At 36.5% G+C, this 27,500-nt stretch overlaps 1 pseudogene; it reads right to left on the reverse strand.

Moving 5' to 3' along the window:
• The window catches only part of LOC137648165 (uncharacterized), a 244,492-nt pseudogene that overhangs the window by 191,084 nt on the left and 25,908 nt on the right, over nucleotides 1-27,500 (reverse strand).

Here is a 27,500-nt window from a genome sequence, read left to right on the forward strand (position 1 = left end):
GGCTAAAAAAAGGTCAAAGAACTTCTAATGCAAGGGTGTGGGAGCTAAAAAGAGGTCAAAGAACTTCTAATGCAAGGGGTGGGGGAGCTAAAAAGAGGTCAAAGAACTTCTAATGCAAGGGGTGTGTGAGCTAAAAAGAGGTCAAAGAACTTCTAATGCAAGGGGTGGGGGAGCTAAAAAGAGGTCAAAGAACTTCTAATGCAAGGGGTGGGGAGCTAAAAAGACGTCAAAGAACTTCTAAAGCAAGGGGTGTGGGAACTAAAAAGAGGTCAAAGAACTTCTAATGCAAGGGGTGTGGAAGTTAAAAAGAGGTCAAAGAACTTCTAATGCAAGGGGTGGGGGAGCTAAAAAGAGGTCAAAGAACTTCTAATGCATGGGATAGGGAGCTAAAAAGAGGTCAAAGAACTTCTAATGCATGGGATGGGGGAGCTAAAAAGAGGTCAAAGAACTTCTAATGCAAGGGGTGTGGGAGCTAAAAAGAAGTCAAAGAACTCTTAATGCAAGGGGTGTGGGAGCTAAAAAGAGGTCAAAGAACTTCTAATGCAAGGGGTGGGGGAGCTAAAAGGGGGTCAAAGAACTTCTAATGCAAGGGGTGGGGGAGCTAAAAAAAGGTCAAAGAACTTCTAATGCAAGGGGTGTGGGAGCTAAAAAGAGGTCAAAGAACTTCTAATGCAAGGGGTGGGGAAGCTAAAAAGAGGTCAAAGAACTTCTAATGCAAGGGGTGGGGGAGCTAAAAAGAGGTCAAAGAACTTCTAATACAAGGGGTGGGGGAGCTAAAAAGAGGTCAAAGAACTTCTAATGCAAGGGGTGGGGGAGGTAAAAAGAGGTCAAAGAACTTCTAATGCAAGGGGTGGGGGAGGTAAAAAAGAGGTCAAAAAACTTCTAATGCAAGGGGTGGGGGAGCTAAAAAGAGGTCAAAGAACTTCTAATGCAAGGGGTGGGGGAGGTAAAAAGAGGTCAAAGAACTTCTAATGCAAGGGTGTGGGAACTAAAAAGACGTCAAAGAAGTTCTAATGCAAGGGGTGTGGGAGCTAAAAAGAGGTAAAAGAACTTATAATGCAAGGGGTGGGGGAGCTAAAAAGAGGTCAAAGAATTTTTAATGCAAGGGGTGTGGGAACTAAAAAGAGGTCAAAGAACTTCTAATGCAAGGGGTGTGGGAGCTAAAAAGAGGACAAAGAACTTCTAATGCAAGGGGTGGGGAAGCTAAAAAGAGGTCAAAGAACTTCTAATGCAAGGGGTGTGGGAGCTAAAAAGAGGTAAAAAAACTTCTAATGCAAGGGGTGTGGGAGCTAAACAGAGGTCAAAGAACTTCTAATGCAAGGGGTGTGGGAGCTAAAAAGAGGTCAAAGAACTTCTAATGCAAGGGATGTGGGAGCTAAAAAGAGGTCAAAGAACTTCTAATGCAAGGGGTGTGGGAGCTAAAAAGAGGTCAAAGAACTTCTAATGCAAGGGGTGTGGGAGCTAAAAAGAGGTCAAAGAACTTCTAATGCAAGGGGTGGGGGAGCTAAAAAGAGGTCAAAGAACTTCTAATGCAAGGGGTGTGGGAGCTAAAAAGAGGTCAAAGAACTTCTAAAGCAAAGGGTGTGGGAGCTAAAAAGAGGTCAAAGAACTTCAAATGCAAGGGGTGGGGGAGCTAAAAAGAGGTCAAAGAACTTCTAATGCAAGGGGTGGGGGATCTAAAAAGAGGTCAAAGAACCTCTAATGCAAGGGGTGGGGGATAGATGTCGCCAGCGAGGCTTTGAGGAAGGCGTGGCGTCGTCTGTGTTCTTTCTGATGCGTAAACTTGATTAAATACAAGTAAAAACAGGGCATTAAATATGTATTATAAATACTAATCTCTTTCTTATCTTGACAGCACAAATAAAATATTACAAGTCCCAACATGTACCCAAGCGCTCCCGAAACACGAGTCAACCTTTTACTTCTGCTTGGAGGATATCCTCGCAAGTAAAATGTAGAAGTACAAGGTAATTCTCTGAAGCAAAAGGTAGAAGTATAAGCAAATCTTTCTTTCCATATTCATAATGATTGTAGAAGTACAAGGTAATTCTCTGACGCAAAAGGTAGAAGTATAAGCAAATCTTTCTTTCCATATTCATAATGATTACCTTATGCTTACAAGGATATCCTTCATTTTTATGAATACCTCCCATTACCTATACCTTCTCCTTTTCCTTCCCTCACCTGATATAAGCATACTACCTCTTACTATTCACCCAAGTAGAGGGATATTGTGATTATTTGCCTACATGGTATCGTAGACAACGCTTTAGTTAAGGTGTAGGTTTAAAGGTCACTCATGAACGTCTGAGACAAGGGACAGAAACAATGACCTATGGACAGACCATATATCAATATGATCAGCATCCAAGCTAAGACCAGTGAGGGCCAGGCAAGGGCCGCTGATGACTCAGCAAGGTAGACCTGTATGCTCCCCAAACCTTTTATACTTAGCTCACAAGGATGATGAATATGCAGACACTGCATGAAACTATCGAGCCTGATTGGGTTTCAAATCCCCGTCCAGCAGATCGCCATGCAGGGACGTTTTTAATTGGCTACTACAGCTCTTCTATAGGAGGCTGCTCTGATATAAAAACCTATGTTCTCTTGTCTTAGTTCCACAGCCTTTGCACCATGGCCTTCCACAGCCTTGGGTTACAGTTTTATTTGCTAAGGGTGCACTCTTAGTTAGTTCCACAGCCTTCCACAGCCTTGGGTTACAGTTTTATTGGCTAAGCGTGCACTCTTAGTTCCACAGCCTTTGCACCATGCCCTTCCACAGCCTTGGGTTACAGTTTTATTGGCTAAGGGTGCACTCTTAGTTAGTTCTACAGCCTTTGCCCTATGGCCTTCCACAGCCTTAGGTTACAGTTTTATTGGCTAAGCGTGCACTCTTAGATTCACAGCCTTTGCACCATGGCCTTCCACAGCCTTGGGTTACAGTTTTATTGGCTAAGGGTGCACTCTTAGTTAGTTCTACAGCCTTTGCACCATGGCCTTCCACGGCCTTAGGTTACAGTTTTATTGGCTAAGCGTGCACTCTTAGTTCCACAGCCTTTGCACCATGGCCTTCCACAGCCTTGGGTTACAGTTTTATTCGCTAAGGGTGCACTCTTAGTTAGTTCTACAGCCTTTGCACCATGGCCTTCCACAGCCTTAGGTTACAGTTTTATTGGCTAAGCATGCACTCTTAGTTCCATAGCCTTTGCACCATGGCCTTCCACAGCCTTGGGTTACAGTTTTATTGGCTAAGGGTGCACTCTTAGTTAGTTCCACAGCCTTTGCACCATGGCCTTCCACAGCCTTGGGTTACAGTTTTATTGGCTAAGGGTGCACTCTTAGTTAGTTCCACAGCCTTTGCACCATGGCCTTCCACAGCCTTGGGTTACAGTTTTATTGGCTAAGGGTGCACTCTTAGTTAGTTCCACAGCCTTTGCACCATGGCCTTCCACAGCCTTGGATTAGTTTTATTGGCTAAGGGTGCACTCTTAGTTAGATCCACAGCCTTTGCACCATGGCCTTCCACAGCCTTGGGTTACAGTTTTATTGGCTAAGGGTGCACTCTTAGTTAGTTCTACAGCCTTTGCACCATGGCCTTCCACAGCCTTAGGTTACAGTTTTATTGGCTAAGCGTGCACTCTTAGTTCCACAGCCTTTACAGCATGGCCTTTCACAGCCGTGGGTTACAGTTTTATTGGCTAAGGGTGCACTCTTAGTTAGTTCCACAGCCTTTGCACCATGGCCTTCCACAGCCTTGGGTTACAGTTTTATTGGCTAAGGGTGCACTCTTAGTTAGATCCACAGCCTTTGCACCATGGCCTTCCACAGCCTTGGGTTACGGTTCTATTGGCTAATGGTGCACTGAAGCTCACTATATCAATTTACTTAAGTATTTTTAAAAGGATTATTGGACAGGCTTCATAGAAGGGGCAAAGATTATCTGGGGTTCATCAATACCTTATCTTTTTCTCTTCATCCATCTTTTATATTAATTTTCGAAACCATCACAACTGTCCTTCTCTGTGTATCGATTCATTTTCATATCATCCTCATTTTGTAATTTCTCTTTTTTAGCATATTCTTTACTTATTATTTCTCCGTAATTGCAATTTTTCCATATCATGGTCTTTGGGTTGGTAGCGTTCTGATTTTACAAGAAGAGTTGCAAACTTGACTGGATAATAATAACAATAATAATAATAATAATAATAATAATAATAAATATTTTTCTTGCATTATATTAGTGAAATCTTTCATGAAATTCCTCCCATAATTTCTAAACATAGCATTAATGGATGCAATTCTTAACAAAAGACTTCAAATACACATACAGTACACAAGATAATTTGGAGGTCTTCCAAAGTTTCACGTTAAATCAAAATCTATATAAATTTATCAGGCTTCCTGAGCAACTAAACTAAGAAAATCTATATTTAAAATTCTTTGGTAATTTTTGTCCGTATAGGCTATACAGACATGTAACCTGGTTATCAGGTACGTGACTTTTACTTAAAATCTATATAAATTTACAAGGTTTCCTGAACTACAAAAGTAGTTAAATAAATAATTAAAATCTTTTGGTTATTTTTCTGAGTACATACAGACATGTAAACTGTATGATGTGTAGCTTCTAAATATGACTTTTAAATAGCTAAATAATATACTTATACTGATTATCAAAATATATGAAATCTCTACTTGAAACATGCACAAACTTTCGGGGTACAAGCGGTTGCAGGAGCAACAAGCAACCGATAAGGTGTTGAACCTGGCTCCCAAATTCAGGTAATTTATGCAGTCAGAGAGAGAGAGAGAGAGAGAGAGAGAGAGAGAGAGAGAGAGAGAGAGAGAGAGAGGCTGTTACGTTACTGTATGATGAACTCTAGTACTATTCTCAACAGTAAGAGTCAACATTGGAAAGTAATTGTAATATTATGCAGTGTATATATATATATATATATATATATATATATATATATATATATATATATATATATATATATATATATATATGTATATATACATATATATATATATATATATATATATATAAATATATATATATATATATATATATATATATATATATATATATATATATATAAATATATATATTTATATTTATTTATATATATATATGAATTTATATATATATATGAATTTATATATATATATATATATATATATATATATATATACACACACATATATATATATATATATATATATATATATATATATATATATATATATATATATGTTGAACCTGGCTCCCAAATCCCGGTAATTTATACAGCCAGAGAGAGAGAGAGAGAGAGAGAGAGAGAGAGAGAGAGAGAGAGAGAGAGAGAGAGAAGAGGAAGCTTTCCAAGTGTCAGTACCAGACCCGGGTTAATCTTCTTTATGAGGAAGCTGACGTAATCCATCGGGAGACGGGAGAAAGCCGCCAAGAGGGGGGGGGGGGAGGAGGAGAGGAATTCCAGGCTTTAAAACGAATGCATTTTCGGGAACCTCATTTCGCTACACAACAAATTTCAACGGAGCGTGTGAATTTATTCGGGCCCGGCACAAAGGGCCTTCGTCGAGTTTCCCCGAATTCACGCGAATTAAGATGTAAGTCTTCATGGGAGAAAGGTTTTCTTAGGAAATTTTCAACGTTCAGGATTATTATTTAAGTCCCAAAGAGGATTGTGGTTCGCGTGAGCTCGTTTTAGCAGTCAGCAACTTGGGAAAGTTTTTTGTTTTTCCGTGTGAGCTCGTTTTAGCAGTCAGTAATTGAGGAATTCTTTTTCGTGTGAGCTCGTCCTAGAAGTCAGCAGCTGTGGAAAAGTTTTTTTTTTCCGTGTCAGCTCGTTTTAGCAGTCGTCAACTAGGGAAAAAGTCTTTTTTCGTCTGAGCACGTTTTAGCAGTCAAGAACTGTGGAAAAGTTTTTTTTTTTCATGTGAGCTTGTTTTAGCATTCAACTAGGGAAAATTCTTTTTTCGTCTGAGTCGTTTTTGGAGTCTGCAACTGTGGAAAAGTTTTTTTTTTTCCCGTGCGAGCTCGTTTTAGCAGTCGACATCTAGGGAAAAGTCTATTTTCGTCTGAGCTCGTTTTAGTAGTCAACAACTGTGGAGAAGTTTTTATCCGTGCAAGCTCGTTTTAACGTTTAAGTAGGGAAAAGTCTTTTTGTCTGAACTCGTTTTAGCAGTCAACACTGTGGAAAAGTTTTTTTTCCGTCTGAGCTCATTTAAGCATTCAACTAGGGAAAAGTTTTTTTCGTCTGGGCTCGTTTTAGCAGTCAACAACTGTGGAAAAGATTTTTTCCGTGCGAGCTCGTTTTAGCGTTCAAGTAGGGAAAAGTCTTTTTGTCTGAGCTCGTTTTAGCAGTTAACAACTGTGGAAAAGTTTTTTCCCTGTGATCTCATTTAAGCATTCAACTAGGGAAAAGTCTTTTTTTTTTTTTTTTGTCTGAGCTCCTTTTAGCAGTCAACAACTGTGGAAAAACGTTTTCCGTGCGAGCTTGTTTTAGCAGTCAACAGCTAAGTTTTTTTTTTTTTATGTCTGAGCTCGTTTTAGCAGTCAACAACTGTGGAAAAGTTTTTTCCCTGTCATCTCATTTAAGCATTCAACTAGGGAAAAGTATTTTTTTTTTTTGTCTGAGCTCATTTTAGCAGTCAACAACTGTGGAAAAGCGTTTTCCGTGCGAGCTTGTTTTAGCAGTCAAAAGCTGTTTTTTTTTTTTTTTTTTTATGTCTGAGCTCGTTTTAGCAGTCAAGAACTGTGGTAAAGTTTTCTCCGTGTGAGCTCATTTTAGCATTAAACTAGGGATAGGACTTTTTTTCGTCTGAGCTCGTTTTAGCAGTCAAGAACTGTGGTAAAGTTTTCTCCGTGTGAGCTCATTTTAGCATTAAACTAGGGATAGGACTTTTTTTCGTCTGAGCTCGTTTTAGCAGTCAAAAACTGTGAAAAAGTTTTGTCACGCATGAACTTGTTTTAGCATTCAAGTAGGGAAAAGTCTTTTTTCTCGTCTGAGCTCGTTTTAGCAGTTAACAACCGCCAAAAAGGGCTTTTCTGCATAAGCTCGTTTAAGCATTTAACTAAGGAACAGTCTTTTTCCGTCTGACCTCGTTTTAACAGTCAACAACTAGGGAAAAGTCTTATCGTCTGAGCTAATTTTAGCAGTCAACAGCTGTGGAAAAGTCTTTTTTTATGTGTTAGCTAGTTTAGCAGTCAACAATAAGGGTAAAGTCTTTTTTTATTCGGGCTCGTTTTAGCAATCAACAACTAGGGTAAAATCTTTTTTATGTTCGGGCTCATTTTAGCTGTCAAAACCAGTGGAAGATTTTTTCCACGCGAGCTGGTTTTAGCAGTCAACAAGTAGGGAAAAGTCTTTTTTTTTTTTGTTCGGACTTGTTTTAGCAGTCAGCATCTGTGGAAGTTTTCTTTACATGTGACCTCGTTTTAGCAGTACACAAGGGAAAAGTTTTTTCGTTTAGGGCTCATTTTAGCAGTCAGCAACTGTGGAAGTTTTTTTTTTCCATGTGAGCTCGTTTTAGCAGTCAACAACTAGGGAAAAGTCTTTTTTCATTTGGGCTCGTTTTAACAGTCAGCATCTGGGGAAAATTAATTTTTCGTTTGGATTCGTTTTAGCAGTCAGCAACTGTGTAAGATTTTTCCATGTGAGCTCATTTTAGCAGTCAACAACTACGGATACGCCTTTTATCGTCTGAGCTCATTTATAGCAGTCAGCGCCTGTTGAAAATTTTTTTTCCACGTGAGCTCGTTTTAGCAGTTAACAACTAGGAAAAAGTCTTTTTTTGTTCAGGCTCATTTTAGTAGTCAGGAACTGTGGAAGTTTTTCTTCCCATGAGAGACTGTTTTAGTTGTCAGTAACTAGGGAAAAGTCTTATCGTCTGAGCTCATTTTTGCAGTCAACAACTATGGAAATGTTTTTTCCTCGCGTGAGCTTGTTTTAGCAGTCAACAACTAGGGAAAAGTCTTTTTTCGTCTGGGCTCATTTTAGCTGTCAGCATCTTTGAAAGTTTTTTCTATGTCAGCTCATTTTAGCAGTCAACAACTAGGGAGGAGTCTTACCATCTGAGCTCATTTTAGCAGTCAACAACTGTGGAAATTTTTTTTCCATGTGAGCTTGTTTTACCAGTTAACAACTAGTGAAAAGTCTTTTTTCGTTCAGGCTCTTTTTAGCAGTTAGCAACTGTGGAAGTTTTTTTCCCATGAGCTAGTTTTAGCAGTCAACAGCTGTGGATTTTTTTCCACTTGATCTCATTTTAGCAGTCAACTACGGTGGAGTTTTTTTTTTCCATGCGAGCTTGTTTTACCAGTTAACAACTAGGGAAAAGTCTTTTTACATTCAGACTTGTTTTAGCAGTTAGCAACTGTGGAAGTCTTTTTCATTGAGAGCTCATTTTAGCAGTAAACAACTGTGGAAAAGTTTTCTTTCCGTGTGAGCTTGTTTTAGCAATCAACAACGAGGGAAAAGTCTTTTTTTCCTTTGGGCTCGTTTTAGTAGTCAGCAAATGTGGAAGTTTTTTTTCTTTTCATATGAGCTTGTTTTAGCAGCGAACAACTACGTAAAAGTCTTTTATCGTCTAAGCTCGTTTCAGTAGTCAACAACTGCCGAGTTCATTTTAGCTATTAACAACGAGGGAAAAGTTTTTTTTTTTTCGTGTGAGCTAGTTTTAGCTGTCAACAACTGGAGAAAAGTTTTTTCGGTGTGAGCTCGTTATAGCAGTCAACTGGGTATAGTTTTTTCTGTGAGCTTGTTTTAGCAGTAAACAACTGAGGAAGTTTCTTTTTACATGCAAGCTCGTTTTAGTAGTCAAGAACTGGCAAAAAAAAAAAAAAAAGATTTCCGTGAGAACTCGTTTTAGCAGTCAACAAAAGGGGAAAAGTTTTTTTTTTCGTGCGAGCTCCTTTTAGCAGCCAAGAATTGGGGAAAAGCTTTTTTGCCCGAGCTCGTTTTAGCAGTCAACGCCTGTGAAAAAAAAATTTCCGAGAAAGCTCATTTTAGCAGTCAACCTCTGGGGAATTTTTATTTTTCCGTGGGAGTTCATTACAGCAGTCAACAACAGGAGATAAGATATCTACTTATGGGTTCGTTTTAGCAGCCACCAACTGGGGAATTTTTTTCTGTGGGAACTCGTTTTAGAAGTAAATAACTGGGGAAAAGTCTTTTTCAGTACGAGCTCTCTTTAGCAGTCAGCAACAAGGGAAAAAGTTTCTTGCATAAGTTAGTTTTAGCAGTCAGCAACACGGGAAATTTTTCTTGGATAAGCACTCTTTAGCAGTAAGCAACAGGGGAAAAATTTCCTGCGTAAGCTCGTTTTAACAGTTAACAACTGGGGAAGTTCCTTGCATAAGCTCGTTTTAGCAGTCAGCAACTGGGCAAAAGTTTCTTGAGTGAGCAAGTTTCAGCAGCCAGCAACTGGGGAAAGGTTTCTTGCATAAGCTCATTTTAGCAGTCAGCAACTGGGGAAAAGTTTCTTGTGTAAGCTAGTTTTAGCAGTCAGCAACAAGGGAAAGGTTTCTTTTGTAAGCTAGTTTTAGCAGTCAGCAACTGGGGAAAAGTTTCTTGTGTAAGCACATTTTAGCAGTCAACAAATAGGGAAAAGTTTCTTGCGTAAGCACATTTTAGCAGTCAACAAATAGGGAAAAGCATAAATCTGCAACAAAATTAATACCACCGCAGCAGCCCTCTAGTGATTTTGCAAAAATATATATATATATATCCTCAACAAATCTGCAACACAAAAAATACCAACGCTAAATCCTGTGTGCAGTGAGTTTACGCAAGTAAATATAAAATCTGAAGCTTTCAAAAACAGGATTCAAATAGAATACCCGTGCAAAACCAAGTATCCATCTAGTTTTTTTTTAAACAAATATAAAAACGTACGTCAACATAAATCTGCTTCGAATGGAATGCCAGTGTTAAAGCTCTGTATACAGTGAGCTCTGAAATACAAATAAAAAAGGTGAGCTTACAGAATTATGCTTTATATGGAATACCAGTGCAAAGGCCCGATGTGCAAAGTTTATTTACATAAACGTGAACTAACACAATCTGCTTTATAAGGAATGCTAGTGCAAAAGCTATTTGTGCAGCAAGTTCTAAAAACAAATAGTAAACGTGAGCTTAAAATGAAATATCAGTGCAAAAGCTTTCTATGCAGCAGGTTTTGCAAACAGAAAAAAATATGAACCTACACATATCTTAAAAAGGAATGCCATTGCAGAAGCCTTGTGTTCAAAGAGTTTACAACTGCAAATACGTGAGCCTTAACCAATCTGTTTGAAAATTATACCAGTCCAGAAGCCATGTGTATGCAGAGAGTTTACACACAAAAATGTTAAGCCTATACAAATTTGCTACAAAAGGAACAAATATTGTATAAAACGTATGTAAAAAGAATACTAGTGCAAAAGCACCGTGTCTGCAGAGTTAACGCAAAGAAACAAACAAGTGAGCCTACACCAATTTGGTTGAAAGGGAATACCAACGCAAAAGCCGTGTGTGCAGCGAATTCTGCAAATAAATACAAAACCGTTGGCCTACACAAATCTTGAAAAGGAATACCAGTGCGAAATCAGGGTGTGTGTGTGAAGTGGGTTTACAAACCATGCGAAAACGTGGGCCCGCATATATTAGTTCCAAAATAAACACCTATGCAATGAGTTCTGCTAATAAATATAAAATCGTTAGCCTATACAAATCTGCTCCAGAATAAATTCCACTATATTAGCCCCTTTTGCAGCGAGTCTATTTAAATAAATGTAAAAGAAACGTGTTCCAACAACACTTCTCTGCTCAGCCTACACAAATCTGCTACAAAAGGAATAAAGTGCAAAAGGCCTGTGTGAGCTGTGCACTCACATAGAACACAATCGAAAGTATGCATGGAATAGTATAACCTAGTAGGTAGGCCAAGGCACCAGCCATCCGTTGAGTTACTACCACTAGAGAGTTAATGGGTTCTTTGACTGGCCATACCATGGGCCAGACAGTACTACATTGGATCCCTCTCTCTGGTTACGCGCCATAATTCCTTTGCCTACACATACATAGAATAGTCTGGCATGTTCTTTCCACAGTCTCCCGTCATCATACACCTGACAACACTGAGATTACCAACAATTCACTTAAGGGGTTAACTACTGCACTGTAATTGTTCAGTGACTACTTTCCTCTTGGTAAGGGTAGAAAAGATTCTTTAGCTACGGTAGGCAGCTCTTCTAGGAGGGCACTCAGAAATCAAACTATTGTTCTCTAATCTTGGGTAGTGCCATAGCCTCTTCCACTGTCTTGGGGTAAAGTTCTCTTGCTTGAGGGTACACTCGGGCACACTATTCTATCTTATTTCTCTTCCTCTTTTTTTGAAATTTTTTATAGTTTATATAAAGATTTATTTTAATATTGTTATGTTCTTAGAATATTTTATTTTAAAAGTTCATTACTTCTCTTGTAGTATAGCTATTTCCTGGTTTCCTTTCCTCTCTGGGCTATTTTTCCCTTTGAAGCCCTTGGGCTTATAGAATCCTGCTTTTCCAACTAGAGTTTTAGCTTTAATAATAATAATAATAATAATAATAATTCGAGTCTTACCTGTCGTTTCAGCAATGTCATCCACAAAATCATCTTCTGTGAGATGCCCGTTTTCTATTGCACCTTCACCCAGGCTAACGTGCCGTTTTCTTTGACCAATCATATTCTGACTTGGGAGACGCGTCAAAGTTGAATAGGCATCATGGTACACATCCATCGAGTCCTTTACACACAAAAGGAAATAAATATTGTTAGCGTAAAATAAGAATTATATATAATAATACAAATATCTTTTTAAATAAAGCCATACTAATCTAACTGTTCTAATAATTAACTTGATATCTAAGACATGCTACTCTAACGCAGGGCTAAGGAAGGGATAGTTATATGCGATTTAAGTGTTAAAAACATTAATTACAATAAACACTACGTTTGCAGACTATAATTCTAATAAGTATCATTCCAAAGATTTATTGTAAAAAATAGAAGGCGGGGATGGGTAACTATTAGTTTCAAAATCTATACAAAACATTTGAAAACTTACCTGCAAGCTGTTGTAATTGTGGGGTTTTCGTCCATTCTATGAGCAAGGCAAACATACAGGAAAAAGACAAATCAAAAACACATAAATAAGAAAGCAGACAAGCATTATCACATGCAATGACAAAAAAAAAAAACATTCATGTAAGAAAAAGCAAAATGATAACAAATAAAATTTATCCCAAATTATAAAATGGGGTTTGAGATTGCAATAATATATATAAAAAAAACAGCATATAAAGCATATTGCATTAAGTGTTAGATGACAATTTGTTAATAGCAAATAAAAGTAAGCTTGTAAAGCTTAATAACTGCATGACATGCTTTTTTAACATTTAATTAAAAATGCGATGTTAATTTTGAATTTATGATTGATCACCATTCAATCACTAATATAGACCTACATTTTAATATTCTGTCATAAATCATAAAAATCATAGTTATTATCGTATGCCATTATCCTGAATTATATGACCGAGGTACCGTGTAGAAATTCTTGACTCGTGGGGCTAACAAGGATTTTTAGTAAATTAATAAAAATATTGAATAAATGTTGAAATATACATACTTATTAGGACTGAATGTTCAAGATACTGTAGAGATTTCCTGTACATACTACAGTCACCAAATAGTGTCAAAACAAGATTAGCTATATTTGGATTCAAATTATCCGAGCCAAGACGTACTTCTGTAGGCTTTAATGCCATCAAATATGCTACCCCTGATTCTACAAAACGCTATTACTTCATATAACGAAGACTTAAAAGATATAAAGACTTCTAAAAAGAAATGAGTCTTATTTTGTAGGTTTTATGACAGCGTGGACTTTGCAAACAATATGGAGTAAAATGAATGATTCAATTGGAACCAGACAAGAAGCTTACAGTAAATATTTGTTACATTCAATACTACGCTGTTGCCCTGGTGTTTACTTTTGGTATCTTCTACCACGTTTTTATTCTTTGTCGCTTTGCTCGTAATTCTGGATGAAATTTTATTCTATACAGATATCAGCATAGCTATATTCTCCTTTTACATCGTGTCCATTATTTTGTTTAGGGAATGCTGAAGTAGTTATACAACGAGGAAAAAAAAACTTCTGTTCTGTAAAGATTGCCTTGCCATATGCAAGACAGGGCTCTTGCCAGCCCATAAGCGAATGTGATTGGAATTTACTTTAGTTTACTTTTGAAAGAGGGGAAAAAAGGAACAGAGGAAAAGTATAAATAAAAAAGGGGGTAGGGTGGAAGAGAGAAGCTCCAAAAATCCATATACTATCGTGGGAAGACATCAGGTACAAAGGAAAGATATAATTGTTTACTTAATTCCTATAGACAAATGGATATTACAACATGACAAACCTTCAAAACCACTACTGACATCGCATCAAAACTTGATATTTCGTATTTTAACAAATATATTATTATATGATTCGTTACTGTTCAAAATATAAAAAATATGGGAAGGAGAATAGTCTAAAATATTTCAGGTGCATAATAAATAACAGTAACGTATGTAAAAAATAGTATTGAATAAATTTAGTGAGAGAGAGAGAGAGAGAGAGAGAGAGAGAGAGAGAGAGAGAGAGAGAGAGAGAGAGAGAGAGAGAGAGAGAGAGGCATGCAGGTTTCTGAATTACAGGTGTTTATATATAAATTCTTACTATACAAAGACACCGCAGGTAGCATTTAACACGAAGCTATGTATGTGATAAAAATACAGGATTCTATCAGTACAGGAAAGTTGCTATTTCATGAATTTTAAAGCTAATTCTGAGAATAGAAAATTACATTTAATATAATCAAAGACAGAAATTTCAGTCATGCCAAGCTAAGTTTTCAACAATTAAAGCTACCATAATTACTGTCATCAAATACTCTTAAATACAAGCAAAACACATGCTCCGTGGAAGGACAAAATTACAACTGAATTGTTACACTGAAAAAGAGGACGAGAAGAAGGAAAAACATTAAAATCTGTCCTACATTAGGATAAGTCAGAGGTGAGGAAGGCTGATGTGTCGAAAAGTTGAATGGAAACAAGGATAGCAAGGGGGAATGATATTATTATTGTTATTATTAATTGTTAAGCTACAAACCTAATTGGAAAGGCTAGACGCTACAAGCCCAGGGGCTCCAAAGGGAAAATAGCCCAGTGAGGAAAGGAAACAAGGAATAATTAAAATATTTTAAGAAGTATAACAACATTAAAACGAATATCATCTATATAAAATATAAAAACTAACAAAACATGAGGAAGAGAAATAAGATAGAATAGTTTGCCCGAGTGTACCCTCAAGCAAGAGAACTCTAACCCAAGACAGTGGAAGACCATGGTACACAGGCTATGGCATTATGCAAGACCAAAGAACAATAGTTTGATTTTGGAGTGTCCTTCTCCTAGAAGAGCTGCTTAACATAGCCATTGAGTCTCATCTACCCTTACCAAGAGGAAAGTGGCCACTGAACAATTACAGTGCAGTAGTTGACCCCTTGGGTGAAGAAGAATTATTTGGTAATCTCAGTGTTGTCAGGTGTATGAGGACAGAGGATAATATGTAAAGAATAGGCCAGACTATTCGGTGTGTGTGTAGGCAAATGGAAAATGAACCGTAACCAGAAAAGGATCCAATGTAGTACAGTCTGACCAGTAAAAGGACCCCATTACTCTCTAGAGGTAGTATCTCAACGGGATGCTAGAGCCCTGGCCAACGTACTACCTATTCCTTCATTCCTCGGGATTGTGGGAAATCTTGATGCCTTAATTACTGTCTTTATTCCTAAAAATTTAGAGAAATCTTTATACCATTACTACTATGTATGCCTTTCTAAGAACTATGAGAAATCTTGATAGCATAACTATTGTCTTAATTCCCAATGACTGTACTGTGCTTTAATAATTACAAGTCTATAAACGTTACATCGGACAAAACACCCATAATCTCGCATAGGATAAATATAAATTTGAGAAGCTTTTTATCTTATAACCCTAAATTTGAGTGTATGGGATTAAACATGATAAATACACATTCATAAGACAGACAAGATTCAACTACGAAAGTCCCCATAACAACATTAGTCAAAGACCAATTCAAAATCTAGACTAGAAAACATGGATTTCACCTTTATTATAAAGCCACAGAAGTAGAACTGTTGAGGCGAAATTTACCTCAGCAAACGAAGTTGGAAGGAGGTTATGTTTTTGCCCCTGTTTGTGTTTGTGTGTGTGAACAGCTTCCTGGTCACAATTTAAATCGTAGAGTAATGAAACTTGCAGGGATTAACTTGCGTAAAAAGCTGGAAATTATTACATTTTGGAAGCTCAAGGTCAAGGGTCAAGCAAAATGTCTAATTCACGTAATCAGCCATAAGTTTGGACATCGTTGTCACAGAGACTTCAAAATTTGGTTTATGTTATAGAGTTTATAAAAGTCAACGCCAATTAATGCACGTTAGGGTCAAAGGTCAAGATAAAGGTCGAATAAAAAGTCGATAAATAAGGTGCCGCGGCGGAGGTCTGCGCTCAATTTAGTGTCTCTCCAGTTATGAATGGAACAGAAGGGCTTACGAGTTTCGGCAAATAAATACAGAAGTTGAACAAATTATCCTGAAGCGGTGAACTGTTTTATTCATGAGCATACTTGCAATCTTTGTAAACGGAATAGGTGGGCGAGTGCCTGCAAGCTGAGAAAGATGGAAGCGGAAGAGGGGGGGGGGGGGAAATTAGCCATGTTATGGAAGATAATGAACCTGAATTGGTCAATGAAATAAAACTTTACTCTAAAGTTTGCAAACTTTTCTAGAGGGGAAAATTTTATCGATGTCAAAATATTTTAAAGCATTTCTTTAACCTTTCAAGAATTGAACACCAAGCAAATATTTCCAATTAATGGTTTCCATAATATATGTTGTTATTCTTAAAATTAAACCAGAAATTGAAAAAAAAAAACGAAAAATAGAGGAAAATTCCAATGCTATATTCTATATTCTTAAATCATTTCTACATTTTAAATATCACGGTAACATAATACTAAATAAGTTTCATGACAAAAAACTATAAAAAAATCTAAAATGAAAATTTTAAGAAAACACTATTACACTACCGCTTGATTTATAAGTTTTACTTACATAAGAATATAATGTAACTAAAGTTCAGCGCCTTAGAAATTAGAGAATACGAACAGTACCATTTTAATACCAGTATTTCAGATTTTTCAAGTTTTCCATAATTCCTCAAATCAATAGATGAAACTGAGAGAGGTTGGGAAAACAATCACACAAGGTTTAGATTTTCTTAAATAAATTTAGCTCTAGATCGCATTTACAATTTTTGGCTATACACCCTGGTGTTGGGGCTAGTGAGGTTATTCCCTACTTTAAGCAGCAGTTACATTATGAAATAAAAGTGGCCTGATTGGTAACGTCTCTGTCTGGTGTTTGCCAGTCGGGGGTTCGAGTCCAGCTCAGTCTCGTTAGTGCCATTACTGTCTGCAACCTTACCATCCTTGTGAGCTAAGGTTGGGGGGTTGGGGTGGGGGCCTATGGGTCTATCTGCTGAGTCATCAGCAGCCACTGCCTGGCCCTCCCTGGTCCTAGCTTGGGTGGAGAGGAGGCTTGGGCGCTGATCATAGTATATGGTCAGTCTCTAGGGCATTGTCCTAATTGCTAGGGCAATGTCACTGTCCCTTGCCTCTGCCATTCATGAGCGACCTTCAAACTAAGGAAAACCTTGCGGTTATACTATGAAATTAGAGGGCACTCAATAGAGCGCTGACCTCCGCCGAGGCAGCGCATTTCTCGACCTTTTGCTTGACATTTACCTTTGACCTTAACATGTATTAATTGGCGTGGAATTCATACATTCAAATATGAACTAAGTTTGAAGTCTCAGCGACAACGATGTCCAAACTTATGGCTGATTACGTGAATTGGACATTTCGCTTGACCGTGACCTTGACCTTGCAATATTTAATCATTTCCAGCTTTTTACATAACAGTTAATCCCTGCTACTTTCATTGCTCTACCATAAACATTGGGACCAGGAGGCTGTTCACAAACAAACACAAACAGGGGGTAAAACATAACCTCCTTCCAATTTCGTTGGCAGAGGTAATAAATGTTAAAGAAGTTGGACAGGAAGACGGAAGAATGGAATACGGAACAGATTTAAAGGCCGCTCATGAATAGCAGAGGCAAGGGACAGTGACATTGCCCTATCAAGCAGGACAATGCCATAGAGACTGACCATATGATAAGCGCCCAAGCCCCCTCTCCACCCAATCTAGGACTAAGGAGGGCCAGGTAATGGCTGCTGGTGACTCAGCAGATACCCCTATAGGCTCCTCCAAACACCCCAGCCTTAGCTCACAAGGATGGTGAGATTGCATCAACCAAAGGAACTAACGAGCTTGAGCGAGACTCGAACCGCAGACTGGCGTTCACCAGTTAGGGACGTTACCATATCGGCCACCACAAGCATAAAAATGATTTGCAATCAAAATCCAATTTTTTTTTATATTGGGGTAAATTAAATCAAAAGAATGACGTCAAATCATCGCACAAATTTATCTAAATTTTGCACTTATAAAGCCTGAAAAATATCCCGAGGGGCTGGTTGCAATGGGTCACATTAAGGCCTAAGAGAGAGTGAGTGGAAGATAGAATCCGAACTCTGCCCTGTGTGCTCTAACGCTATAAAATACAGAAATAACACAAAAACTTTAATATAAGCCAAGAAATAAACCGTTACTACATCAACCATTTCAAATTAATTTACACGTGGCATTATATAGTTGTCATTAAACATGAAGACGTAGGAGAGTTGCAAAATAAAATCGTGGAATTTGTAGTGTTAATTTTTCTTTTTCAAAATCTTCTCTAAATAGACATAAAAAAACATGAAAATCTATTTATAAACTCTACCATAAAAATTGTGCAGCTTATCTTTAAATGATCACTAAATAGAAATGAAAATTTATTTACAAATTACTAAAAAAGAGTTAACCAGCTTATCTATAAATGAACACTAAATAGGAATAAGAAAATGAAAATCTATTTGAAAACTGCCATAAAAAATATGCAGGTTATCTTTAAATGAACACTAAATAGAAAAAAAAAACATGAAAATCTAATTTACAAGCTACTATAAAAACGTTGTCCAGCTTATCTTTAAATGAAAATTACATAGAAATAAAAAAAACCCTATTTATTTATAAAATCTGCCATTAAAAAATTGTCCAGCTTACCTTTAAATGATCACGAAATAGAAATAAAAACATAAATCTATTTAAAAACTCTGCCATACACAGTTTTCCAGCTTATCCATAAACGAACACTAAATAGAAATATAGATACATAAAAATATATTTACAAACTCCGATATAAAAAAAATGTCCAGGTTATCTTTAAATGAACACTAAATAGAAATAAAAAAAACATGTAAAATCTATTTACAAACTCTTAGTCATTAAAAAGTTGTCCAGTTATCTTTAAATGATAACTAAATAGAAATAAAAAAACTTATCTGTTTACACATTCTACCATTAAAAAGTTTTCCAGCTTATCTTGAAACGAACACTAAAAAGAAATTAAAAAAAACATGAAAAGCTATTTACACTGCCGTGAAAAAGTTGTCCGGCTTATCTTTAAATGAACTGAACTCTAAATAGAAATAAAAAACCTAATCTCTTTACAAACTGCCATTAAAAAGTTGTCCAGCTTATCTTGAAATGAACACTAAATAGCAATAAAAAAACATTAAAATCTATTTACAAACTCTGCCATAAAAAAAGGTTTCCCAGCTTATCTTGAAATGAACACTAAATAGAAATAAAAAAAAAAAAAACATGCCAAAATCTATTTACAAACTCTGCCATGATAATAAAAAAAACCGTTCAGTTTATCTTTTGGAAAAAAAAAACATTGAACAACATCCACAACTTACATCAAAACCAACAAACAAACAAAATGAAATTACCTGTGACGTGTTTATGCTGAAGTAGGACTGCGACGGGCTTCTCCTTTGATGCTGCGGAGTGAAGAAGGGCAGGAGGACATCCTCTGTGGACTCTCTGACGTCCCCGCCCTTTGCTTCGCCCTCGTTCAGCCCTCGAAACTTCCTGGAGGGATTAAAGAAGCGTTCGAGTGTTAGCACAATATCACTTGGCGTGGCTGGGGAGACACCCAATCTAGTCTGAGAGGCGTGACCATTTCAGCAATAACAGTAGGAAGAAGCATATAATTTTTCTTTATTTTTTTTTTATTTTTATATTGACGAGAGTAATTAAGTTTTTTTTTGTATAATTGAAGTAAAGTACATACACTATTAAATACTTAAAGGCCGCTCATGAATGGCAGAGGCAAGGGACAGTGACATTGCTCTATCGAACAGGACACTGTCCTAAAGACTAACCATAGGCCTATATACATATGATCAGTGCCCAAGCTCCTTCTCCACCCAAGCTAGGACCAAGAAGGGAAAGGCAATAGCTGCTGATGACTCAGAAGATATACCTATAAGCTCCCCCAACCCGGCCCCCATCCTTAGCTCATACGGATGGTGAGGTTGCAGCAACCAAAGGAACGAACGAGTCTGAGCGGGACTCTAACTCGGGTCTGGCGTTCACCAGTCAGGGAAGTTACAGCATTGGACACCACAACCCTAAGTACATGTATGCAGGAGAGACTGTTTTTGTTTATAACTAGGCCTCTGACCAAGGTTTGCTATGTGAGTGATAAGACGAAGCAGGTGACAAATTATGGAAAATTATTCATATGTTGACAAGAGTAATTAAAAGTTTTTATTTTTTATAATTGAAGTAAAGCACATACACTAAGCAGTATATGTAAGCAGGAAAGACTTTTTTTTATAACAAGGCTTCTGACCAAGGTTTGCGGTCTCTTCAAGGTTATTCAACAAATATATATGTAACAAACAATGTGAGTGGTGAAACTGGAATTGGGTGACAAATTATTGAATTTTTTTTTTTAAAGGATGTGGAAGGGATAATGTTTGCTGATTACACTGTGGGCTACTGATTTGGAAGAACGAAGAGACACTGCAAAAGTTAGTATAATGAATATTGGGAGAATGGAAGTGCATGAATCACATAAATATCTATGCGTAAATACAACCCACCATATACACCTACACAAATATATTATATAAACAGACATACAGGGAGAAAATTTACAATTGGCACTTATATAATGGTAAAACTTAAAATTACAATAACTAGGGTACAGTAATACCCGACCCTACATCATTAATTGGTTCCACGAGACCCGCAGTAAGCCGATTTTCGACGAAGGTCAGATATTTTCCCTATGAAGTGACATATGATCCCTATACATGTATTGAACACGGACAGGTACTTAAAAAAAAAAAAAAAAAAAAAAAAAAAAAAAAAAAAAAAATTGCCAGTCGTTTGAGTGAAGTCACTTTCAGCGAAATATTTTTCAGCGAAGCCATTTGAGCAAAGTTCAGATTGGCGCTATAACCACTATAATATTAATTTTAGTCGAAAGTTACAGGTTTTATAAAGAGAATTTGAAACAAATAGTGTCAAAAGTTTGACAAAGGTTATTTAAAGAAATATACACACTAATCACTATAATAAAATGAAAAATTCAACTTCATAATATTGTTCTTGTGCAAAAGTAAACATTACCAAGTTATACCAAGAGTTTGACAAATGTTATTAAAAGAAATATAAACATTAATCACTATCTTTAATAATAATAAATTCAACTTCATAATAATGTTCGCGAAAAATTGAAAATAAACAAGTTATATCAAGTTACATAATTAAAAAAGGATTCTACGCTAAAAGTTAGATGGTATTATTATTATTATTATTATTATTATTATTATTATTATTATTATTATTATTACTTGCTAAGCTACAACCCTAGTTGGAAAAGCAAGATGCTATAAGCCAAGAGCCCCAACAGGGAAAATAGCCCAGTGAGGAAAGGAAACATGGAAAACAAAATTTCAAGAACAGTAACAATATTTAAATAAATAATTGTTATATAAATTATAAAAACTCTAACCAGAGAAATTAGATAGAATAGTAGTGCCCGAGTGTACCCTCAAGCAAGAGAACTGTAACCCAAAACAGTGGAAGACCATGGTACAGAGGCTATGGCACTACCGAAGACTAGAGAACAATGGTTTGATTTTGGGGTGTCCTCCTAAAAGAGCTACTGACCATAGCTAAAGTCTCTCTTCTACTCTTAACAAGAGGAAAGTGGCCACTGAACAATTACAGTGCAGTAACCCCTTGGGTGAAGAAGGATTGTTTGATATTCTCAGTGTTGTCAGGTGTATGAGGACAGAGGAGAATAAGTAAGGAATAGGCTAGACTATTCGCTGTGGATGTATGTAGGCAAAGGAAAAATTAACCGTAACCAGAGAGAAGGATCCAATGTAGTACTGTGTGGCCAGTCAAAGGACCCCATGAACTCTCTAGTGTTAGTACCTCAGCGGGTGGCTGGTGCCCTGGCCAACCTACTACCTGGGAAGAACAGTGTCCACTGTTTCCTTAGCATAATTCTGAGATTTGTTCGTAAGGACTGGTAAACCGACGTAAAGTGGATTTTACCTTTACAATTAATACTTAATTACTAATGACGTTGAACCGCTGTAGAGAGGGGTATTACTGTATGTATGTACTATTGGACACAGGAATTTCTGGTACACCTCGCTTTGAAGAAGTGCATCCAGCCAGATCCTTGTTATGTGGCGAGTTCCAATGTTTAGCCCCACCCATTACTTCTGCCATCTCTCCCTACACTATGTGTTTGATTACTCGACGCGAAGAGAGGGTGTAACTGGGAGCACTTCTTCGATGAGAGGTGTGATAGGAATTCCTGTGTCCAGCTGTACGTTAGAAATCACCTGCCTAAACGCCAGAAAGCAAACACAAAAATTATATCATAAGAAAATATACTTCCTTTTTAGAAAATATAAACACTTCCTCTTTCGCACTTGAACAAATCTTGTTATACACATCACAATATCTTAAGTCAGAGCTTCTGACATTTTTACAACCGCTACCCATTATTGCATCGTAATGACTTTCATCAAACAAAACTAAGGAAATTGGAAGTTTTATTAATTTCCTTATGAGTGATCAAAACTATAGATTTACAGATTTTTAGCACCATGTTAAAAGAGAGGATACGTGATTTATTTGTTTATCATAATTAAATCATCCAAATTATGTAACTGCTGTATTTTGGATTATTTTCCACAATTCATCTACTATTGTTTACTTTTGTAAATAGAGTTAAGATTGTTTATTCAAGCTAATGCATTTTTATTTATTTGCATTATTATCACTATTAATAATGCATTATTTCAACTGATTATACGATGTTCAATACTCGTAAACTTTCACAATGTAGAGTATTAAACATGACGGCAACTTTTAAATCTCGTTATCTTATATCGTTTATTTATTTCCTTATTTCCTTTCCTCACTGGGCTATTTTTCCCTGTTGGAGCCCTTTGACTTATAACAATATGGATGTCCAACTAGGGTTGTAGCTAAGCTAGTAATAATAATAATAATAATAATAATAATAATAATAATAATAATTTGTCTGCTCGAAAAAACCATCAATAACTAAAACCATAAACTATAAAGTTCCTAGATCATACCGGCTCTTCACTACTAATTTCCATCAATATTGTTATTCCCAAAAGTTTCCAAAAGGTTTGCCATCAATTTGTCAAAAGACAATGTATTTCCATTTATTTGAGAATAAAATTTAATCGTGAAAACAATTCCAGGAGCTTTTCATAGAACAATATATTTCCATTTATTTGAGAATAATATTCAATCTGAAAACAAACCTATGAAAAATAAAGGAAAAAGATCAAAGGTTATTAAGCAAACACAATCATAACATGGCTGAGATATGGAAAAATAGGATGGCAAAAGGGCACTGTCTAAAAACACTATTCACATAACAGAATATCTTTTTTATGAAGCGACTGATTAACCAAGTAGCTGTTATGCCATTGTTTCCCTCAGCCGTTTGTATACAAGCTCGTTATCTTGCTGAATACATTTAGTTGCATTCACCTCGCCTTTCTGTTAACCTAACAAGCTACCTAACCAATTACTAAAAGTATAGGTGTCTGATTTCAGTTCCAGTTTCAACATATATACTCTCCAGAACGTCAGCCCAACCCCCTACAGCAGTGGCCTCCCCTGTAAAAAAATGCTTAAACTCACGGTCCCGGGCTGGGATCGATCTTCTATCATGCGAATGCTAGCCGAACACTTTACCACTGTACTTGCCAGGAGGCTAGTACTTAGGCAAGCAAAGGTGTAACTTCAGTTGTTAAAGTAAATAGCTACAAACCGAGAAAAGAAACTAAAGTAAAGAACAAACAAGAATGAAAATTAACTTTACGATAACAATAACAGTGATATTTACCCTAATGAAATTCCTAGTGGTAATCGTATGAACACGTAAACGTAATAGATAAAACCCACAAGTTCAATATAAACATATGCACAACTTATAGGACAGTCATCGAAACAAAATAATTAAAAAGGCAACATATAAAGGAAAAGTACTTGCCATTGACATTCATAATAAAAAAAACCTCAGGGTCATGCAAGTTATAAAAAGTGAAGACCCACACAATCCTAACGTGGTGGCCTATTGATAACGTCCCTCCTTGATGATCACCAGACTGCGGTTCAAGTCCCGCTCAAACTCGTTAGTTCCTTTAGTGTCTGTAACTTTACCACCCTTGCGAGCTAAGGATAGAGGGTTTGGTGGAGCCTATATGTCTACCTGTTGAGTCATCAGCAGTCATTGCCTGCCGTAACCTAACTTGGGTGGAGAGGGGGCTTGGGCGCTGATCATATGTAGTTATGGTCAGTCACTAGGGCATTATCCTGCTTGTTAGGTCAATGGCACTGCTCCTTTCCTCCGCCATTTATGAGTTACCTTTAAACCTTAAACCATCTCCTTCCTCACTCAAAACCAAAAAAAAAAAAAAAATTAAACTAAAGAGAATCGCAAAACGACCCCTCATGCAAAACTATCACGACAGGCAGGAGATGGAAACCCAAAAGGAGACAATGGGAGGAAAGCAGAGCTATAAAAGGACTCTGTCCCAATCATTTGTTACTCAGCGGAGAACAATGAGTTTGCAGATGACGCATTGCACAAAGCCTAATACAGTACTGTGGAACTTCGAACCAGATTCCACGTTTGGAGTCGAAGTATCGCTTGCCATTCGAGTTTGGAATTCAAGTTGCGTTCGGATTCCGAATAGTTACGGACGCCTTAATCCTTTGATTGGCATTTGGCTATTGACGAGAATAGCAAAACTTGGAATTATTGGAATTCATTATCATTTGCTATGCTAGTTGAATTAAGATATGTATAGCTCGTTCCAAAAACTGCAAAAACACCATAAAACTGCATCAGAAACAACAACAACAGTATCAGAAATAATAACAACAACAGCATCAGAAACAACAAAAACAACAACAACAAAAAACATAATCAGAAACAACGACAGCATCAGAAATAACTACAACAGCATCAACAACAACAGCAGCATCAACAACAACCGCAATAACAACAAAAACAACAGCTATTTTTTCCATGTTGGGCTTATACCATCCAGGTTTTCCAAGAAGGGTCGTAGCTTAGCTAATAATAATAATAATAATAATAATAATAATAATAATAATAATAATAATAATAATAATACTATAGTGCAATCTAACCATCTCCTTCCTCACTCAAAACCAAGAGAAATCGAATGATTTTTTTTACATCTTTTATTATGAAATGCACATTTACAATCTTACAATGTATAACATATACATCATCGTATATTTACATGAATAGTTTTTTTTTTACATATACTATTTACAATTACAATATTCACTATTTATCTGAATATGTTTTGAAATAAAAGAATATATCTAATTAGATAATAGAATTGCAAAACAACCCCTCATGCAAAACTATCAGGACAAGCAGGATGTGGAAACACAAAAGGAGACAATGGGAGGAAAGCAGACCTATAAAAGGACTCTGTCCCAATCATTTGTTACTCAACGGAGAACAATAAGTTTGCAGATGACGCATTGCATAAAGCCCAGTACCCAATACTCGGGAACTTCGACCCAATTCCAAGTTTGGAGTCGAAGTATCGCTTGCCATTCGAGTCTGGAATTCAAGTTGCGTTCGGATTCCGAATAGTTACGGACGCCTTAATACTTTGATTGGCATTTGGCTATTGACGAGAGCTGGTTGGGAGAAGAGATCTTGTGAATAGCAAAACTTGGAATAACTGGAATTTATTATCATTTGCTTTGAGAGTTGAATTAAGACATGTATAACTCGTTCTAAGAACAACAAAAACATCAGCAGCAGCAACAACAACAACATCATCAACAACAGCATTAGCAACAACAACAGCCGCAGTAACAACAAAAATAGCAATAGCAAAAAAAAAAAAAAAAAAAAAAAAAAAAAAAAAAAAAAAAAACCATCAGCAATAACTAAATCAGCATCAACAACAAATGTGAACATCAGCAACAACAGCAGTAACAACAACAAAAATAACAACAGCATCAGCAACAACATCATCAACAAAACCAATAGCTTTTTTTTCTGTTGGAGCCAATGTGTTTATGGCATCCTGTTTTCCCAACTAGGGTCGTACCTTAGCTAATAATAATGATAATGATAATGATAATGATAATAATAATAAAAATAATAATAAAAATATCAATAGCAATCCTATCGTACAATCTAACCATTTCCTTCCTCACTCAAAATAAGAGAAAATAGATCTTTTTTTATCTTTCATTAGGAAATACACATTTACAATCTTACAATGTATAGTATATTTGCATGAATAATTTTCTATTTTACATATAATGGATTTACAATTGTAATATTTACTATTTATCTAAATATGTCTTGAAACAAAAAAATATATAATCAAATAATAGAATTACAATACGGCCCCTCATGCAAAACTATCACGACAAGCAGGAGTTGGAAACCCGAAAGGAGGCAATTGGAGGAAAGCAGAGCTATAAAAGGACTCTGTCCCAATCATTTGTTACTCAGCGGAGAACAATAAGTTTGCAGATGATGCATTGCACAAAGCCCAGTACCCAATACTGGGGAACTTCGAACCCGATTCCAAGTTTGGAGTCGAAGTATCGCTTGCCATTCGAGTCTGGAATTAAAGTCGCGTTCGGATTCCGAATAGTTACTGACGCCTTAATCCTTTGATTGGCATTTGGCTATTGACGAGAGCTGGTTGTGAATAGCAAAACTTGGAATTATTGGAATTCATTATCATTTGCTTTAAAAGTTGAATTAAGACATGTATAACTCGTTCTAAGAACAACAAAAACATCAGCAACAACAACAACCGTAGTAACAACAAAAACCGCAAAAAAAAAGAAAAAAAACAGCAACAGCAATAAAAACAACAGCTATTCTTCCCCTATTGGAGCCCTTGGGCTTATAGCATCCTACTTTTCCAACTAGGTCGTAGCTTAGCTAATAATAATAATAATAATAATAATAATAATAATAATAATAATAATAATAATAATACAAACCTATCGTGCAATCATACCATCTCCTTCCTCACTCAAAACCACGAGAAAATCGAATTAATTTTTTTCTATCTTTCTTCGGGAAATACACATTTACAATCTTAAAATGTTTAACATAAATAAATCATTGTATATTTACGTAAATATTTTTTTTTTTATTCTACATATACTGTATTTAATATTGCAATATTTACTATTTATCTAAATCTGTTTTGAAATAAAGAAATATATAATTAAATAACAGAATCGCAAAACGACCCCTCATACAAAACTATCACGAGGAGGAGACAATGGGAGGAAAGCAGAGCTATAAAAGGACTCTGTCCCAATCATTTGTTACTCAGCGGAGAACAATAAGTTTGCAGATGACGCATTGCACAAAGCCCAGTACCCAATACTGGGGAACTTCGAACCCGATTCCAAGTTTGGAGTCGAAGTATCGCTTGCCATTCGAGTCTGGAATTCAAGTTGCGTTCGGATTCCGAATAGTTACTGACGCCTTAATCCTTTGATTGGCATTTGGCTATTGACGAGAGCTGGTTGGGAGAAGAGGTCTTGTGAATTGCAAAACTTGGAATTATTTGAATTCATTACCATTTGCTTTAAAAGTTGGATTAAGACATGCAAAGCTCGTTCCATGAAGAGCAACAACATAAAAAGTAACGACAGCAATAGCAGCAACAATAACAAAAACAACAAAACCAACAACAACCACCATAACATCAGCAACAGAAAAACAACAGCCACATCAACAGCAGCAAATGTAATGGAATTAACGCCGAAGAGA

Source organism: Palaemon carinicauda, chromosome 1, assembly GCF_036898095.1.
Source record: "Palaemon carinicauda isolate YSFRI2023 chromosome 1, ASM3689809v2, whole genome shotgun sequence".
NCBI classification, from domain to species: Eukaryota; Metazoa; Arthropoda; class Malacostraca; order Decapoda; family Palaemonidae; genus Palaemon; species Palaemon carinicauda.